At 35.7% G+C, this 9,249-nt stretch overlaps 1 long non-coding RNA gene across 1 annotated transcript; it reads right to left on the minus strand.

Annotated features, from left to right (window-relative positions):
• Positions 1–532: 532 nt before the first annotated feature.
• Positions 533–8,862, minus strand: LOC122597765. Its single transcript, XR_006323456.1, has 2 exons — positions 8,712–8,862; positions 533–886 (listed from the first exon to the last, which is right to left on the minus strand). It is a non-coding gene; the product is annotated as an uncharacterized LOC122597765 (long non-coding RNA).
• Between the last annotated feature and the right edge of the window lie 387 nt (positions 8,863–9,249).

Below are 9,249 nucleotides of genomic sequence, written 5' to 3' on the forward strand. Positions count from 1 at the left end.
TTATCAATTTGTTAGTACTTCAATCACAATAAGGCCGGCTTCTTATTGTGCTTTAATACTAGCAAGTTCATAAGCTAACATCATCGAACACATATTCGGGTCCCATATAAAATTTCTAATACCTAAGGTCGAGTCTCAACTAAGGTTTAAGTCTAGGCACTCGCTATACGAGGGAATACCTAAATCCCTTAAACCTTGGCTTTGATACCACTTATAACGACACCACTCGATAACGCAAAAGTTTTTTTTTTTTTTTTTTTTATGTCCCCACTGCGCCGCAGTGAGGTCGAGTACTTCCACTGCGCCGCAGTGGAAATTCTCGGACCAAAACTGGAAGAACCTCCACTGCGCCGCAGTGGGAAGAAGAGAGAGATTTGGGCAGTGGGATTCCACTGCGCCGAAGTGGGCTCGGCACGCTCCCACTGCGCCGCAGTGGCCCATTTACCCAGCAACATCAAATTTTTGCCCACAACAAGACTTAACCAAAACCTTTGAACCACAACCAACATTATAAGGAAGTTACGTTCCAGAATTGAAAGTAAGAGAGTTAACCCGAAAACATTCATATTTGCCGAATTAGTTTGATCCATGATCGACCACGCAACTATATGGGTCGATTACCCATTTGACATGCTACAACCAAACCAACTATCCTTATCAACTCCAAAAGACAAGAACATGACCAATTACAAAACATATCAAAATATGGCCAATAACAACCAAAATGTACCATGAGCCAATGTCAAGAGGGACAACTAGGTTTCTAACCAAATCATGCTATTCTTCCGAGAATGGCCAAGATACCTTCCAACTATCTACAATCTCTAGCAACTTCGTTCTCTATTCTTCGAGTCAAGCAAACCTAGTTCCTTCTTCCAGGAACCACCTAAAATCAAAAGGGTAAACAGATGAAAGGTAAGCGAATGCTTAGTGAATATGCTTGCATAATATCATATAAACGAAGGAGGGCAATGCTCAAGGGACTGTTGCATATGGACTATGACACCGTCGTGTCATATCCATAATACTCACCCTTGGGCTAGGCATTACATGGATCCATATAAGCAAACGATTACCATCACAATTAAAACAATAACAGATGCTCCGCATGAGCCTATGGCCACCAATTAGGCCTGTAATCAAGCTCAACCATAAACATGGGACTTAACGCCAAATCAATTACCACCACAGACTCACTCAACATGAATGGTAATTGACCCGACGAATATACAATTTATGCAAGTATACTCACCTCCTTCGCGACACAACAAATAATCAAGATAACCGCAAATGCACAAAACCAAGCTTTCAACCTATCAACATATCATAATGCACATATAAGACACCATTCACATTTCCTAGCTATTTCACTATAGCTAAACCAACCTTTCACTAGCATTCCTAACCCTAACCCTTCCCATTAAGTCATTGAGTTGCTTACTTAACAAAATCTCATATTACCCAAGGATTCATCATCATCATCATGTAGCTAGCAAAGTCACCATTTCCTTATTTGGAGTTTCACTACTAACATTCTCATTATTAAAGATTTCAACATGCAACTCAACGACACAATCATAATATACAAGAATTTTGGGGAAAAACTCATATAGGCACTCATTACTAGCAAAATCCCCAATTTCACCTTACAAGAACCCTAATTCAAAGAAAAGAAAAGAAATTAGGTTAAGAATTCTATACCTCAATGATGGAAGATAAAAGATTAGGGTTTTCAAATCACAAACTCTTCCCTTTTTCTTTCAATAATTCGGCCACCACCACTACTCCAACTCAAACCCTAACTTTTCAATTTCTTGATCATATGAGGTTATTGTTATGATGATTCTTGGATAATTTAGTAGTATTGCATGAAGGATTTAGTTGAGGTTTTCTTTGAATTAAGAAGAATTATGGAGAAGAAGAAGAAAGGATGAGTTAGTGGAAATGTGAATAACCCATAACAATGTGGCTGGCACTCCATATGGATGCCACGACCCATTTAGAATTCTGATGATAAAATACCCGCTATCCGTTAACGTTCCAACTAAATTAACCCCATAATCAAAAATAAAATATTAGGAACTTATTTTAATGTCAAAACTACAAAAAGGGGTTATTTTATTACCTTAAAATTATTGGGGTGTTACAAGGTGCATTGCTTTTTCATTTTAATTCGCATAAGATCTTCAATTCATCGCCTCCTTGTCAACATCCGAGTCATATTTGCCATATACTTGTGTATTTGGTCAGATTTTTAACTTTCCTTCATTTCGTTTCCACCTTCATTATTATTGACTGCGACCTGTTAGATTTCCAACAACATCTTCTGGGCCCGACATCACCCCAACAAAATAATATGGGCAACGTTAATAGATTGGTGGATTTTCAAACCGATGGTCAGGGACATCACTGACATGATCATATCTCACGCGAGCCTCATTGAGCTGAAAGAGAGATTCCCCTTATTGACTGTTGTGTCAGGTCAACCACACCATGAATCCAACGCATAGTAAACAAGTACCCCTCGTTCCCAATTGACCTGATGGAGCGCATACCTATGAGTGGATTCCTAAGTGTCGCATTTGGTCAAGAGGAGTACACAGGTTCAACATTCCTTGTGGACACAAAATATGTGGTTCCTAAGATGCCCAGACTAAAAAACATAGAATTGGCTGCCTCAAAGTCTTGTGGAGTTAGGATGTCTGCATTCATAGCATCGCCGTCTTCCCAAGGAATTAAAGACATCGGGTGCACACCATACCTGATAATGCCCAAATTGGTTATCTCCACGAATGTCAGGCGGGCATTCGGGTCTTGGAGATACACATTAAGCTCCACTGGCCGCCTATTGAAAGACGTGGTGGCAAAAGGGGGTATCGAGATGGGAATACGTCTCAATTGCCCGTTGGACAGATTGAGGCTAGCAGATTTTGTTGTCTTATGTTTGGGGCAACCAACGAAAACATGAAAATCGACCCCACAACATTAAACATGAAAATCGACCCCACAACATTTAGCATGCTTACTGTTTCTCCCTCACTAACCAACTCAGTCTTAATCACATTACACCTTTCTAAGTAGAAGTTAACAACAAAATTGTCAGTGGCTCGCACCATCACGACCCAGCCTAATTGGTCGTCGGCGCCTCTATAATGCGTTATAGACCAAAGGGGTTGGTCCCTCCGGTTGAACTCATTAACAAAATCCCTATCATCAATCGTCATAGCACAAGATCTTAGAGCTGGGGCAGAATACCTGATCCTAACAATAAGCCTTGGGTCACCACGGAGGGCAATATCACGGATCTAAACACTTTACTAATCGACAATTAATGCTATGTCGATGTCTATCTACACAATGAGTAGACGCCAGAAACTAGAATTTCCGGAGAACATGATCCGTGAAATTGCCCTCTGTGGTGACCTAAGGCTTCTTGCTCCGATCAGGTATTCTGCCCCAACTCTAAGATCTTGTGCTATGATGATTGATGATAGGGATTTTGTTAATGATTTCAACCGGAGGGATCGACCCCTTTGGTCTGTAACGCATTATAGAGGCGCAGGCGACCCGTTAGGCTGGGTCGTGATGGTGTGAGCCACTGACAGTTTTGTTGTTAACTTTGACTTAGAAAGGTATAATGTGATTAACACTGAGCTGGTAGTAAGGGAGAAACAGTAAGCATATTAAATGTTGTGGGGTCGATTTTCGTGTTTTCGTTGGTTGCCCCAAACGCAAGATAACAAAATCTGCTAGCCTCAATCTGTCCAACGGGCAATTGAGACATATTCCCATCCCGATACCCCCTTTGCTACCACGACTTTCAATAGGCCGCCAGTGTAGCTTAATGTGTATCTCCAAGACCTGAATACCTGCGAGAGAACGAATTCGGGCATTATTAGGTATGGTGTGCAATTGATGTCTTCAATTCCTTGGGAAGACCGCGATGCTAGGAATGTGGACATCCTAACTCCGCAAGAGTTTGAGGCAGCCAATTCTATGTTGTTTAGCCTGGGCTTCTTAGGAACAACATATTTTGTGTCCACGAGGAATGGTGAACCTGTGTACTCCTTTCGACCAAATGCGGCACTTAGGAATCCACTCATGGGTATGCGCTCCATCAGGTCAATTGGGAACGAGGGGTACTTGTTTACTATGCGCTGGATTTATGGTGTGGTTGACCCGACACAACAGTCAATAAAGGGAGTGTCTCTCTTTCAGCTCAATGAGGCTCGTGTGAGATATGATCATGTCAGTGATGTCCATGACCATCGGTTTGAAAATCCACCAAAATCTATCAATGTAGTTTGAATTAGTTGCTGTGAGTTTACTTGTATATATGATCAATAATCTGCTTACTATGTTATTTAGAAATGCATGCTTACCAATTGCATTTAATGTAGTTTGAATTAGTTACTATGAGGTTACTTATATATATGATAAAAAACTGCTTACTATGCTACTACTATTTAGTAATGCATGCTTACCAATTACATTTAATGTAGTATTTTAGGGATCTCATGCACAAAACATGTGTCATGTGTATGTGGACTTTCTTTTTCTTTTTTTTTTCAATTAATTAATAACGTTTTGATTTGAATATAAAGTTTGTGTCTTTCAATTAGTGCTTTGAGGGGGCCATCACAAGCCACTTGCTTATATATTTAATTAGATCTCCCATTTGCTTATCGTTGGCCCTTTTTTTGCCTTAGGGGCAAGGGTGTAGTCGGCGATTTATATTGGCAAAAAACATCGGCTCTCATCGGCTCTTTGGCTACCCTATGGCACATGCATGAGCTAGTTTTGGCAAGTTTAATCTGATAGTTTTGGCTATTTATATCGGCATGTTTTGACTGATCCTTGTGAACGTTGGGAGCGTGCCTTTGTGACCATTTGTTTTTCTTCTTGTGCCAAACCTTTCAACTTCATCGGAAACCTAGCCTGAAAATTTGGGGGGTTTTCGATATATTTGAAAAAACAAAACCCTAGTATAGTTGTATACACCTCTCTGTTGAATAATAATGATAATAAGGTCGATAGCCCTAACTATAAATTGATAAAGTCGATAACCCTAACTTAACATTATTATCATTTACAATAAACAACAATTTAATCTGGCATCCATGATTTCCTTAAAATAATGATATGGAAAATTTTACCTTGGTGGGATATGACCGTCACCGAAGGAAAACCAATAACAAACAAACGTATCTTAATTTAATCTTACCTTTTATTTATGGGTTCTATTTCCTTCCTGGGATTTGGGCTTATTTAATGGGCAGCGAAAAGCAAAGTTTGATACACAGGTCGAGAAACAAAAACAAGTATGACATGTTAGTATTTTGATGGGAAAGATGTTGCTTAACTAAAATAAATAAAAAAATTGCCTAAGGGGGCTCAGAGTGGACCATCGGGTTGAGGCGGGTTGGGTACAAATCGACGGCTACACCACTGCCACCATCAAAAGTATAGCCCGGCGGGTTGGATGAAAGGTTCTGAGCCCGTTGCCCATAAAATCGGAAGGTGGGGACCACAATGAAGAAAGAGCGTTGCGATTGGTTACTCTTTTTTATAGTTTTTAATTATTTTTAAAAAAAACTGTACTATGTATATATATATATATATAGTTTGTGTGTATATCATGGAGAAGAAGCAGCGCAGTCTGCAGAAACTTTTTTTTTTTTAGTATAGTGTTAACAAAACAGACCCTTTATTATTATATATTTACAGATTTTGTTAACTTTTCTAAATATAATTTATTTTAAATAATTTGTTCAATTTAACTAATGTAATGGATTTTTAAGTTTAATAATAGTATGTTTAAATTAGAAAAAATTGTTTAGTTTACTTTTAAAATGAAAAAGAAAAGTTTTTTTGAGAGAGTTGAAAACTTATGAAACGCAGTAAAAATGGTTGGAAAGGTTGGTTGGGAGGATTGAATGGTAAAATTGAGTTGTAAGGATTTTATTGGTTGAATTTGGAAGGGTTGATAAAATTAGTTTGCACCACTCCTAGTCCCTAAAGGGAGTATTAGGGATAAAAGAAAACTTTATTATATTAAAATTTAATTTTAAAGATAAAAAATGATGTAAATTATAAAATTATTAGTTTCCATAATTATATCATTAAAAACATTAATTATTAATGTCTATGAACTTAAATAAGGAAATAATAATAATAATTTAAATTTATTAAAATATAATTAAACCTAAGAAAGTTATATAAGGTAAATGACATTATCATTTGATCTAATGACTCTAACTAAAAGTTGAACTTAATCTAAGGTTTCATACTTTTGCAATTATAAATTTAGCTTACTATAAACTCCATATTTTTTTTAGTTCTTTATTAAGAAGGTCGGTTTGACATCCGGTCCAGTTTTCAAAACATTGATTTAATAAAAACGTTATATGATAAAAATTCTATATAAAAATCCTTATAACCAATTTTTATTACATTATATGATAAAAATCATATACAAAAATATAAATTAATAAAAACATATTACATTAAAAAAGAATATTTTATTGTATAAAAATTAACTTTAAAGATAAAAAATGATGAAAAATATAAAATTATCAGTTTTATAATTATATCATTAAAGACATTAATTATTGATGTCTACAAACTTAAATAAGGAAATAATAATAATTTAAATTTATTAAAATAAAATTAAATCTAAAAAATTTATATAAGGTATATGACATCATCATTTGATCTAATAACTCTAATTAAAAGTTGAACTTAATCTAAGGGTCCATACTTTATAAATTAAGGTTTTTTTTATATATATTTCGAGATATTATAAAGCAAATAGCTTTTCTTTAAAATTTTAAGTTTCAACCACTGTTGTAAAACTCACCGAGTAGAGTCGAGTACTCGCTACAAGGTAGGGTGTCTAGTCGGCCGATTACCCCGAGTACTCCCCGACTTGACCACTTTTACCTCGAGTACTCACCGCATACACCCGAGTACTCCCAACTCGCTTGTCAATCGACCTGGGAGCGACTAGCGACTTTCGCAACCTTGGTTTCAACATTTCATCAAAACCAAATTGCATCAATAACCTACACTACTCGCCGCCACCGCCGCCACCACCACCAATTTCTGCCGCTACCACCGCCGCCGCTCGCCACCACCACTCGTCACCGTCTCTGCCATTACATCACCACCACCGACGCCACCTCTACCGTTACCGCAACACGCAGGTACCGTTCTAGTAAAAATAAACAGAAGTAGAAGTACTCTTCCAGTAGCTATAATCAAATAATAAAGTTTAGCCGAATACCCTTTCTATTGAACAAGTGATAATACATATTATATATATATATATATATATATATAATATTGTCAACACAACTAAGAAGAAAAAATAAACTAACCTTTTAATCTAGACCATTCAAATTAAGAATCAAATTAATCCTTTGAAATTAAAAGTCAACTTTGATGTTTAATTATAGTAATCTTTTATGATATGAGGTTGGGTATTGTAAAATAATTATTACAGTAAAACACATAGAACAATATCTTGACCCTTAGATCAGGGACGGCTCCACAATGGGGGCAGTGTGGGCAACTGCCCCCATTCTAATTTTGGTACAATGTAATTTTTTAGAGGTATATTTATAGTTTTATTTCTAAATAATACTCGTAACAATAAACAGAAAATACATTATACATACAAATGTCACCATCGTTGTCATAAGCCTCTTCTTTGGAAGTATGTTACTTATGTTGGGAGCATTAGTTTTGAAATAAAATTTTCTATTGGTAATATAAAAATCTTCAGTTATTTTGATTTTTAACGAAGTTGAAAAAGAGAAGTTAAAGAAAGTGTTTTATTTGTTTGGGTAATTGTATCAAAATTTATCACATGCTCTAAAATTGTAAAGAACAATGTTTAAGTTAAAGATTGATGTTCTCATAACTGGCACCCACACGAAATTATTTTAAGGGTCCATTTTTTCTAAATTCTCCGTTGAGAATTAATTTTTATTTAAAAAATTTTTTCCCCTCAAAGATGACTCTAATAAATATAATAAGAGACTTTTAAATTTGCCCCCTCACAAAAAAAGTTCTGGCTCCGTCCCTGCCTTAGATCATGGTTAAAAATGGGGTTGGATGGGATCGATATGTTTGGTGTTATACATGGTGACAAACACATATATACATATACATACATATAATATATATCGATAGATATAGATAGTGAGTGGAATCCAAGCTGGATAATTAAATGACTTGGCATTTATATTTAGGCAGAAAAATAATAGAAAAATAATTTCAAAATTCAATATTACCGTCTACCTTGTCGCGAGGTCAATAAAGATGTTTTAGTCGGTTTTTAACCTCAACATAGAGAACTTTTTTGTTCGATCCTCAATAAAAGTATTTGTGACAAGTTGAGTGACTTTCCAATCAAATAGCCTTTTTTATATATTCAATATGTTATAGGTATTCCGTATTAAATAGGAAAAGAAAATCAAAACAAAGTGAATAACACATGCATTACCCAAAACCTTCAACAAAATAAGGGGGAAAATCATATGAAAACAAAACTAAATAGGTATGCAAAAGCATAAAGAAAAACATGCAAGTCGAATAAGTATGAAAGACCGTAAATCTATTTATTAAAGAAATCCAAATCAAAGCTCAAAACTAATTATATATATATGTAAGCATCATACACAAAAACTCAAAAGTCAAAACGTTACCGTCTTACAGATGATCATGATCCAATGGTGGTGGTGCCTGCTAAATATGGAGTTCAAACTTTGAAGTAAGAAATAGGATGGGGGTAATGTTTAAGTTTTAAAGGGAGAGAAACAGATTGAGAGGAGGGTGAGAAGAAAATGACTTTTCTTTCAAAGTAAAAAGAAAAAAAGGAAAAATTGGGGCATAATGGACACGATAAGCCAGCTGTTGCTTAGCTAGTTTTGTTCAAATGGCAATTAATGCCTTTACTGATACACTGCTCAATGAAAAACATGTGTAAATATTACATCAATGAGTTATTTATATAAGTCGTAGTCCATGTAGTTTACTTAGGGGTAAGGGTGTAGTCGGCAAGTTATTTTGATTAGTATTAGCTCTTTGGCAACACTATAACATGTGTATTGGCAAGCATTGATAAAGTGAATTGGCAAGTTCAATCGACTATATTTGGCCGATTATGGCAAACATTGGCAAGTTTTAAAGTACAGGATTTTTTTTTTTGTTTTGTTTTCTCTTGATTTGTCTTTTTTGTGGCAA

The sequence above is a fragment of the Erigeron canadensis genome, chromosome 1 (genome assembly GCF_010389155.1).
Source record: "Erigeron canadensis isolate Cc75 chromosome 1, C_canadensis_v1, whole genome shotgun sequence".
NCBI lineage: Eukaryota > Viridiplantae > Streptophyta > Magnoliopsida > Asterales > Asteraceae > Erigeron > Erigeron canadensis.